Source organism: Carica papaya, chromosome 5, assembly GCF_054855325.1.
Source record: "Carica papaya isolate Zhongbai chromosome 5, ASM5485532v1, whole genome shotgun sequence".
NCBI classification, from domain to species: domain Eukaryota; kingdom Viridiplantae; phylum Streptophyta; class Magnoliopsida; order Brassicales; family Caricaceae; genus Carica; species Carica papaya.
In genome coordinates, this window is record NC_142313.1 from 38,394,939 (window position 1) to 38,406,974 (window position 12,036).

The 12,036-nt window shown below is 36.6% G+C and overlaps 1 long non-coding RNA gene across 2 annotated transcripts; it reads right to left on the reverse strand.

Annotated features, from left to right (window-relative positions):
• Positions 1 to 3,962: 3,962 nt before the first annotated feature.
• On the reverse strand, positions 3,963 to 6,086 carry LOC148266071 (uncharacterized). Of its 2 annotated transcripts, none has more exons than XR_015819437.1 (2): positions 5,645 to 6,086; positions 3,963 to 5,561 (listed from the first exon to the last, which is right to left on the reverse strand). It is a non-coding gene; the product is annotated as an uncharacterized LOC148266071 (long non-coding RNA). The 2 variants fall into 2 exon arrangements; XR_015819438.1 differs by having other exon boundaries at positions 3,963 to 5,566.
• Positions 6,087 to 12,036: the final 5,950 nt, after the last annotated feature.

Below are 12,036 nucleotides of genomic sequence, written 5' to 3' on the forward strand. Positions count from 1 at the left end.
TCTCTACCACCTCCTTCTTCACTGTTATATACGTATAGTTGTATTCCCCGATGAGTAAGTTACAAAATCTCACTTACACATGATACTAATGACATCATGTTGAATGCAAATCATATTTATGTTCAGAGAGTGATAATGACTAAGAGAAAAGAACGTATATGTGGGGATGAAGAAAACCGAAAATGTGTTTCAGGATTTATTCCTTCTCATCATTTTTATCTACCATCTTTATTTGAAGGAGTTTAAGGATTTATACACATGAAAAATAAACCAAGTCTAACCTTTGTTGTGCATAATATTAATGATGAAAAGTACCATATATGTAACAGCCCCGAAATTTTTAATAAAATATATGTATTAAAAATGTCAAATGCGGAAGCGTAATAAAAATTTTGATTAACATCTCTTACACAATAACCAAAACCTACTCAAAACATGAAATTACAAACTAACTAAGAGAGATACTCGAAATAAAAACTATAAATATAACTATAAAGTCTTTAGGCGTCCCCTTTGCCTTCTTCCTGTGGAATGGGCTCGGGAACAACGTCTTCCTGATCTGAAATGGTTAAATAAGGAATGAGCTACACCATCCCAGTAAAGACATCACACTATCTCACCGCCACGGAAGTAAAGGTGGGTAGAAAACAAAAATGACCAATGGAGCATCATTTATAACAAATTCATTTATCAGTAATAAAATCTTTTACTGTCCACTTACCTCGGCGAGATCCATAAAAATAACATATGAAAACAATAACCTTATAATATCATGAAATCATACACACTTTATAACATAACATATATCACACCTTTACATTTCAATCATCAGGAAACAGATTTCCTCTTTTACTAGCCTACTAATATCCCTGGGGATCCATAGGGGGTTCCCTCTACACGTGAACCATTAACATTTACAACCTGATTCCACGGTCGTCCCCATACCCCGTCCGGTATCGGCGCCAAAACACATAAGGTCTCCATACCCCGTCCGGTATGAGAGACCACGTTCCCGGTAGGGTTCCCTACGGACCCGGTCCGTCCACCATCTCCCAAGATATCTAGTCAGGCTCTCCACATTATCCACTTATCAATTCATATAACTTTTTTGCCCTTTTTCTTAGTTTCAATCATCCAAACACACAACATGTAAATCAGTGATGGACACCAAACAAGACAACACAGTACTGGGTTCACCATAATACAAACCATAATAAAAGAAACTTTGATTCATGCATACGAGACCATAACATAATTACATCAAACATCATGCTACATTTAATACTAAAAATTAGATCAAACAATAACATACCAATACTGTATCAGACTCAGGCTCCACTGGCAACCTTAATCAATTATACATCTATAAAGTCACACAGTACAGTTTAATTATTTATTTAGCTTTAATACCGTGATAGGAAATAGGGTGAGCGGTCCTTACTCGTTTCGGGGTCTGAATTCGACTCTACAGTGCGCCTAAAGGGTTGTCCCTAATTTCTCTGAATTTTTTCTGGGAAACTGAAACGCACTACCGGTACCTGCACGTATCCCAAAAAATCCCAAATCAGACCTAGGGCCCCTTTCGGTCAATATCGCAATTCCAGCACGGTGGCTCCGCCGTGCTCCGGCGATGGCGCTGCCGCTTGCGGCAGTAATTCGCCTCGAGTTGGCCGTTTTCGGCCGAATTCGGCCACACTTGCATCGGTCCCTGCGATAAAACAACCCTAGGGCCCTCGGTGGGCCAAAAAATCACGAAAAATTGAAACTTACCGGCGGCGGTGCTCTCGGGTGCAACGGCTCCTCCGGCGTAAGTTATGTTTTGATGTTTGGCTCCGATTAACCTGTAGAGAAAAGAACGGTGATCACAGTGGTATAAAAATTGCATCAAACGGAGGCCGGGAAGGGCCTCATCGGAGGTAAAAACTAAGGAGGGGCGCGGCGGCGCCGCTGGGTTTCGGCTAGGTTTTTCAGCCGTTTGACCGGTGGTTTGGCTCCGGTTTGGCCATAGGCGGACTCAGCATCGAAAAATGAGCAAGGGGGAGAAAATTTACCTCGATCAGTGGTCAGAAACTTCCCTGGTGCAGCGGCGGGTGGCGGCGGCCGGCTCCTCCGGTGTCTGGTTCTTCTTCTCCGGCGAGGCACTGGCGGTTAGGGTTTTTGTGGTCAGGTGTGGGTGGGGTTATTTATACCCTTTGCCTTTTAATCTCAACCGTCCATCAAGATCAAATCTGGGCCGTTCGATCGCGATTTAAGTGGGATTAAATCTGGGCCGTCCATCGCGATGCAATCTGGGCCGTCCGTGCCTGATTAAATCTGGGCCGTCTGTGTGCATGAATCTGAGCCGTCCGTGCGCACGTTTGATCTGGGCCGTCCGATCGCGCGCACGCGGATCGCCCACGTGGCCCGTCGTCAGCATTTCTTTGCCACGCGGCGCGTCCTGGTTGGCTGGGACTGCTGACCGGGCCGCTGACGTGGTTGCTGACGTGGCACAACTTTTTTAAATTGTGTTTTGACCCCCTGGTTTCTGATTTTCTTTTCAAAAACACTCCCAGAATCCAAATTTTCACCCTTTTTTCCCAAAATCAATTTCAATTAAATCCAAATAATATTTTTACCCAATTTTATCATTATTATTATTTTTATTTTCTTGAAATTAGATTAAATAAAATCAAATTAAATTAATTAAAAATCAAAAAAATTCAAATAATTACAAAATAAAAATAATGATGCTTGGGTGTTACAATATATACATATATATATATCTTCCCACACCCTTGTTTTTGCATACCTCCCTGCAAACACCTCAATGCAGTACACGCTCTCCATGCACTCCCATAAGTAAAATGGTTGGCCTTTACACCTGTCCTACGCATGTCCAGAAACAGAGATAAAGCATTCTTGTAATACCCAACTTGGTAGTACCCAAAAATCATTTTATCAAAAATTTTACGAGCTGAAACCACATATTTGAATAAATACTTTATTGAATTTGACTTGTTACACCATTTAAGATTCATGAGCGCTTGAAATTTTGCTTAAAAATCTCCATTATAAGGAATGACATATCTATTGTCAAGTTTGACAAATCCCTTTCTTACTAAAATAACTTTATCTATTCTTTTTTATATTGGATATCCATTCTCATTAAATGTGGTCTCTATATGGAATTGCTTTAGGAATTTTTTGTGCACATTCCATCTTTTATATGTAAAACATTTATTTCTTTTTGGCAATCCATATGGATCATGAACTATATATTTAGGAACCACATTATAAGCATTCAAATATTTGTCTTTTTTGGAAGTTCAGCTGACATTATATGATCTATGTGAAATGCAGTAATGGTAACATTTCTTCCATCCGGCCACAACAATATGTGAACATGTGGTCATCCTTATTTTTGAAATTCTATTATATAGATTATTGTAAATTAGTAGGAGAAATATCATAGATGATTAAATTGTTGTATAAATAAAATATCAATCTACTTAATTCAGTAAATTTAAATATCAGTATTATTTAGTGTTTATCTTTATTAAGAATAGAAAGTATTTTTTATTGAAAAAAAAAATGTTAGGAATATATTCTGAATTAAAATTATTTTATAATGCACAAGATTTAAATTTTCATACAAATTACTATTTCATTTGTTATTATACTCTATTTTTATTTATCTTAATTCTCTATCGATTTATCGAACTACAATTAAATTTAATTTTAAAAAGTTGAATAAGACTGTCGTATTATTCAAACTTGCCTCCACGTGTTTTGCCAACATGTTGTTGGTTGATAATGAGTTTTAATAGTTGTTGGAGTTCATGTTAAAAACCCTTGTAATAATGTCTTGTTTATCTTTTACTGTTTATGTCCGTCAATTAATGAAAACATATACTTTGTTTCTGGCCATTTCGAATTAGCTATAAATGCAATAAACAAATGTGAATTGTCATAAAAACAACGTATTGCCAATGTATCTTAGTATTTTCTGAATCATATAACGCGGACCCTTTGTGAAGGAAGAGAAAATTACAATGCACTTCCCAATTGTTGCTCTTATAGTATCAACTATAGTCAAAGTATCACAAATATTTTTATACAACTCTTGCTCTTAATTCTTGTTGGTTATTTCTAATTCAACATAGTCATTCCTCTTTGATGGTTGTGTAAACAATAAAATATCGAAATAATCTATCCTCCAAAAGCAACATTTAACATTCATAGGAAAGCACATCAAGCGGCAAAAATAGAACGCTTAGCAATAAAAGGGAAAAATGTTTCAGTAGAGGCAAAGGCAATAGTCCCGACTTCCTACAAAGGACTAGCTGAATAAAATGTCCATTCTTTTAAAACTACTCTAATGGTGATTCCACAAACTATATGTATATATATTGATTTTTACTGGATTTTTTCAGACCAAAGAGTACTCAGTGTGTGAATTAGTTTGCAGGGAGATCAACTTAGACACAAAGAACAAAATAAGTTTGTAGCAGCTAGAACAGACAAAGTTTCATTTTACACTTCCTGAGGATCTTCTGGCCAGTGTTGATAACATTGAACTTGTCAATAAATTTTTCATCACTTAAATATCTCATATCATCTTGTAAATCAAATAATTTTAGTAGAAACCTCATTAATGATTAATTTATTTGCTGGTAGTACACTTCCAATGATCTCATTCAACCCAAAACCAATCACCATTATACAATCCAAAAAAGAACGTAAGGGTGGACAATTGAGAAACGCCAACGTGATACTAAAAGATCTTATTCAATAAGTCCCTTCAATTTATGAACTAAAATTTGTGACCTCCATAACCGATTGGAACTATCCTTGTGATTCCATTTGAATAAAATACAGTAATCCACGTCGAGTAAATGTTGTTAAGGTTTTTGGTTAACTGTTTATAAAGTTCTATTTCTTGATGCATGCTCCAAAAAACTAATGTTTAATTCAAAAAATTAAAGGGACTTACTAAATCATATCGTTTAGTTTCACGTTGGTGCTACTCAATTGTCCACCCTTTGGTTTTTTGCAAGATTGTGTAGTGATGCTTAGTTTTAGATTAAATAAGATCCTTCGAAGTGTATTGCCAATAAACAAATTAACCAATAATGAGTTTTCTATTCAAATCATTCAACCTACAAGATGATATAATAGATTTAAGTTATGAATAATTTACTAACAAGTTCAATATTATGAGCAATGGCTAGAAAATCCTTAGAAATCATAAATAAAATTGTGGTCATCCAGCTACTAGATATTTCTTTTAATTTTTCTATTTAGGTTGATCTCCCTACAAATTAATTCACACACTGAGTATTCCATGATCGAAAAAGCCCAGTAAAAAATTGATATATATATATATAATTTAAAACCACCAATGGAGTAGGTTCAAAAAGATGAACATTTTGTTCAGTTGATCCTTTGTAGGAAATCGAGAGTATTGTCCCTACCTCTGATAAAATATTTTTCCCTTCTATCTTTAATCGTTTAGCCTCTGCCGCTTGATGTATTTTTCTATCCTTCTCTTCTTCTTTCACCTTCGTTCTCAAGTCCTCCACCTTTTCTATTTCAAATTGGAGCATTTTAATAAATTATAAAAAACCATCGAAACCATCACATATTTATATATTTTAAAACTTACCTGGATGATCTTTTGTCTTGATCGATAATATCGAACATTTATGCCCCTTTGCCTGTTGAATTCTGATCTCTACCACCTTCTTCTTCACCATTAGTCGTATATGGTTATATTGTCAACCAGTAAGTCACGAAATCTCACATTCATATGGAACTTATGACATCTTGTTGAATTCAAAGCATATATAATGCGTGGAGAGAGATAAAGATAGAAAGAGGAAAATGCAATATGCAGGGATGAAGGAAAATGTATAAATACCAAACAAGGTTTTAATGGTGAATAGCCATGTACATTGAATATGGTTGTTTTAATGGAGAATGGTCATGTACATTGAATGTGGCAGTTTTAATGGTGAATGGTCATGTACATTGAATGTGGTGGTTTTAATGGTAAATGGTCATGTACATTGAATGTAGTGCGCCTAGTTAGGGAGATGAGGATAGCGCACCCCTACGTGGGTTCTTTATAGGGAGGTGAGGATAACAATTTCATTTTTTTCTTTATTTTTGAGAAAAGCTATATTTTGTTAGATTTTATCTCTTCTGCTTTATTCAAAAAAATAATTATTACCTTCTATTTTATGCCACCATCTGCACCTCTTTTTTTTCTTTCTTTCAATCCATGCCCTTTGCCCACTAATAAAACTGTTACCCTTATTTTATATTCTGCAACATGTCTAACAATTAAGTAAAAAAAATCTTCAATTATTTCATGACCACCCGTATTTAATTGCAATTCAATCTATACTCAATAAACCTTATATTATATATAGGTTAAAATGTGTAATATTCCAATACAATCATATGTATATTTAAGGAAATTTAAAATACCCTTTTATTAAAATCTTGAGCACAATTAAAATAATAATTTTTTTTATTTTTTTTACAAAGATATCACCCATATAGATCTGCACCTAGGTGATCTGCGTGGATGAAATTGCCTTACCCGATTGACTAGCTTTGACACCTTACCCTGAGGTGTCAAACCTGTAACACCCGGGTCCAGAATTTAGGCCCGCGATAATTAATTCATAATAATAAAATAAATTAAATTTTTTAATTTAATTTTTTTGTTGAATTTTTTGAAGAAAACTGTGTTTTGGACGCATTTGAAAATATTTTCAAAAGTCAAGGCCAAAATAGAAATAAGAGAGGACCTATTTGAAAAAAAAAATCTGAAAAATTGGGGTAAAAATAAAAATAATAAAATTTTGGCCACGTGGACCGCCACATCAGCAGTGCGGCCGATCACTGTGTGCCGCGTGACAAACACAAGGACATGCATCCACGCATGAAGCCACACAGGCGATCTGCGTGCCAGCAGATCCAACAGCCCAGATCTCCTCCCACACACTCGGATGACCTAGATTCATTCTCTTTTCAGGCACGACCAAACGGTAAGATTTAATCCTATCGTGCGGACAAGATATATTCCCCAAATAAGAAGCGATCCAACGAATGGGAAAGGGCCACGTGTCCATAACGGATGGCCCAGATCGACGCGGGGAGGGTATTTAAACGTCGCATTCAAGGAAACACTAACCCTAGCCGCACCGGTCCTCGCCGGAGAAAAGGAAGAAGGGCGGTCGAAAAGAAAATCGACCATCATTGCCGTCGCACTAAAGCCACCGTCGACATTGGGGAGGTAATTTTTTCTTTCTTTTTCATTCGAAATTTGATTTTAAACCTCCTTACACCCATATTGGAGCCAAAAAGCCAAAAAAGAAGCCGAAAATAGAGAGCAGAGCTCGACCGAGCCTCTGCGGTCACGACCCAAAAACCACTCCGGTGAATCCGATCCTGGTTCCCATTCCCTTCAATCTTTTGACCGTTGTGTTCCTAATCCTTTTCTAGTGCAGGTCGACCGAAGAGAATCCTCGGCCGCGAGAGAGGAACGGCAGAGCCGCCGCACTAAAAAACCCATCCGCTGGTAATGCTTCGGTTTTTTCCTTTTCCGACCAACAGTGTAACACCCACAATTTTCTTTTTGGTGATTAAAATTAATAAATATAAATTTTTATTAATTTATTTTGTATTATTGTATTTTGTTTTATTTAATTTAGAGTAAAAAATAAAATAAAATTTATGCAGGATTTAATTGAAAATAATTTAGGGAAAAATGGGTTAAAATTTGGGTTCTGGGTGTAACTTTGAAAGAAAAATCAGAAAACAGAGGCCAAAACGCAATTTTGGGAAGTTTCCCCATGTCAGACGCGGGGTCAGCAGCCCTACAAACGAGGACGCGTCAAGTGGCAGAGACGCTGACGCGGGGGCCACGTGGGCAATCTGCGTGCCCGCGATCGAACGGCTGATGTCCATTTCCCTTGTGCACGGACGACCTGGATGCGCTCCCTCCCAAACGCGATCAAACGGCCATATTCAAATATGATCGAACGGTCCAAAGTGAATCGCGATGGATGACCCAGAATGAATCGCAATAAATGGCCCAGATTGACTCCCTATTTAATCGTGATCGAACGATCAAGATTAAACGCGATGGACGGTTTAGATCAACAGCGGATGGATATAAATAACCTCCATCCGCACTAGATCCTAACCCTAGCCACCAGAACCCCTTGGCAGAGAAGATGACCCAACCGCTGCCACCCGCCGTTGCACCGGAACCCTTTCCAACCACCAAAAAAGGTAAAAACTTTTTCTTTTGCATGAAATTCAATTTTAAGCTCACTCATGACCAAATCGGAGTGAAAAGACCAGCCAATTGGCCAGAAAACACCGGCGGCACCGCCGCGAGGATTTTCATAAAACACCTCCGAAGAGGCCCTTCCCGATTCCTATTTCGCTTAATTTTTCTACCATTGTGATCAATGTTTTCTTCTCTACAGGTTGACCGAAGTGAAACACCCAACTGCAATGTGAGCCGGAGGAGCTGCCGCACTGGATAGCCCCGCCGTAGGTGAGTTTCAGTTTTTTGTATTTTTTCGATCAATGAGACCCTTTAACGTGTTTGCTCACAGAAATTGATGCAAAATCAGCCGAAAATGGCTGACCAGAGGCGGACCGCCGCCGCAGGCGGTAGCACCATTGCCAGAGCACGGCAGAGCTGTCGTGCTAGATTTCTGAAATTGGCCGAATGGGCCCTGGGATTGATTTTGGATTTATTTGGAACATTTGTAGGTACTATAAGTGCGTTTCAGTTCCTGGAGAAAAATTCAGGGAATCTAGGGACCGCCCGTAAGTACAATAAATCGTTTAACTTTTTGGTGTCAAATCAAGTAAGGATCTCTCACCCTATTTCTATTATGGAATTGAAGTTTAAATAAATAATAATACGGTATTTTGTACAAATTAAATAGATATGCATAATTAATTACGAATTGCTAATGGAGACTAAACCGAAAATTGTTCTCTGTTGACTTATTTTACAGTCTAAAAGTATGATCGTATCTGATTTATCTATTTTATAATTTAAATGCATGTATTCCTGTCTTACCTGACTATTGTTTGATTTGGGATTTAAGACATGATTGCATTACCTTATGCATGTTTATTTGTTTATGTGATTATGTTTAATTTGGTAATAGAGACTAAAGGAAAACAAAAAAGTTGTGTGATCAAATAAACAGATGGAACGATAGCCTTACTCAATATCTTGGGAGATAGTAGACGGACTGGGTATATAGAAAACCCTACCGTGAATATTGTCTCATACCATACGGGGTATGGAGACTTGGTAATTTGGCGCTCATACCGGATGGGGTATGGGGACAGTCTTTTAATTGAGATTGTTAAAGAAAAGGGTTCACGTGTAGCGAGCTATGAACCCCTATGGATACTAGTATGCTGGTGAAAAGAGAAACAATTATGATTTGGTTTATTGTTAATGGATATGGATTTATGATATATTTTATGTTGTTGATTGTTCATGAAGTTGTGATCTGTATGGTATTATTGTCTCTATAGGTTGTTTTTATAAATTCCACTATGGTAAGTGAACGGTAAATGGTTTTATTTTTTATAAATATATTGGTTTAAATTTAATACTCCATTAGTTATTTTCGATTTTATACCAACCTTTGTTTCTGTGTTGGTGATATAGTGTGATATCCTTACTGGGTTAGTGTAGTTTATCCTTTATTTAATCATTTCAGATCAAGAGAACCAGGTTCTAGAGCCCGATCCGCAAGAATATTACGAGTTGATGCTAGATATTTTCTATTTTTCATTTGTTTTCTTATTTTTCGTGTTTCTTTCAAAGAATTAATTCTATAATATTGTTCAGTACTTTTAAGTTATTGTGTAAGGAATGTAAAATTTAACATTTTATTTCGCTTCCACACTTAAATTATTATATATTTCCTTTTAGATTTTTGGGGTCGTTACAAACATAGGTTGTCTAACCTCATTTTTTACAAGTTTCATACAAAATTGGCCAGACCTAGAGGAGACCTGTCGTGGGCGGCAGAGTCGACGTTGGAGCACGGCGGTGCTGCCGTGCCGGAACCATAAACCGGCCAAAAAATTTAAAAATGCTTACTTTTGGCCTTTTTGGAGATATTTTAGAATATGTGATGAGTATTTTTTATTTTCGTAGAAAAAATTCTAGAAACCCAGGAACCGCCAAAAAGTGCAATGAAAAAAGAGGTGTTTCGAATAGCAACCCAAGGTAAGAATCTCTCACCCTTTTCTCCCGTTACGATTAATTGAAGTTTAATAAATGATAACCGTATATTGGTAAATATTAAAAATCGCTAATTAATTACATACAAGCCATCAGTGAAGCCGGTAACTGGTCAGTGTATAATTACTCCAACTTATTTGTGTTGTCTATTTATTCTTATACTGTCTAAATTGCTTACTGTTACATTGTGTGTAATGGTCTGAAACCTTAAAGGAAATGAAGTTATATCTTTAATGGGGAAACGATTAATAAAGTTAGGGTTTACATTCCTTATACAGTAAATTATAATGCCCAATAAGGTTACAGGAATGTCTATTCTACATTTATTCATGAAAAGACAAACGGTAATTAAAAATAAATAAATAGATATCCTAGGGGTTAACCTTCACTAATACTTGTAGGGATCCCGAAGGTAAACTACTCACAACCCTCTTGCTGATCGGGATCTGGATCTTGGTTTTTTTGATCTTAAATTATTAATAAAATGGTGAGTTACACTAACCAATAAGAATATCACACTAATTATTTATACAAAAAACTGAATGTTGGTAAAAATCAAAAAACAACAAATGGAGCTCTTAATGTAAGTAAATACCTTTAACATTAAAACATTTATTCCATACTTACTGTTATTAGTTTTCTAAAACTAACCTATAAGATAAGCACTCATATGACATTTATAATTTCATATACAAGTGAGTAAAAACAGTCATTCTCCCTTTTTACCTACTTACTAGGACTCCTGGGAGTCCATAGGGATGTCCTTCTACTCGTGAATTCAATATCTAGATTCGTCAATTTACTCGATCATCCCCATACCTGGTCTGGTAATGGGCGCCAAACATCACCGTCTCGATACTCCGTCCAGTATGAGGTGAACTATATTTTCCAAACCCTTCCAATATGGGACTTATCAGCCCCGTTCAACTGAGGTAATGTCCACAATAGGGTTTTTCTATGTACTGAGTCCGTCCACCCTTTCCCAGGGTACCCAATAAACTTCCATATAAGCCGATTCTCATCATCCCAACAACTACTAAAGCATATTAACATCTCATTCTATATTCACTTATCAATTTAAATAATATATAAGCAAGTGATATAGTTTATCATAACTAACAACTAGGTAACCAGATAACCAAATAAATAATGCAGGAGGAACCAAATAAACCAAATAATCCAGAAGACCATAAAAACTATCAATCTAAACATGCACAATATGATAGGAAGTAATTTAGGTAGTACAGAAAAATAAATAGAGAAAGCATGACAAATATGAACTAACTGGTTCCGGTTCCACTAGTAACCTATAATATTTTTAGGGTTGTTCTAATTTTTCATAAAATACACAACTATTGATTATTAATCTTCAATTTACCGTAACAGAGAATAGGGTAAGAGATCCTTACTCGGATCGGTATTTTGAAATACTGTACTATCTATTACATCTCTTAACAGGTCCCAAATTTTCTGAAGTTTTTCTGCAGGAATCAAAATAGTCATCACGTACCCAAAAAAAACCTAAAATCGGTGTTAAAAACCCTCTGGCAAGTTTTAGAATTTCAGCATGGCAGTGCCGCCGTGCCCCAGTGCTGGCTTCGCCCTCCACGGCGGTGTTTCACCTTGGCCTGGTCGGTTTCGACTGTTTTAAGCCAATTTTCGCTAGTTTTACAAGTATTCCTACGAAAAAATATGTTAGGGAGTCTTAGTTGGTCAAAAAAGTCGAACAATCGAAACTTATCGATGGGGTGGTC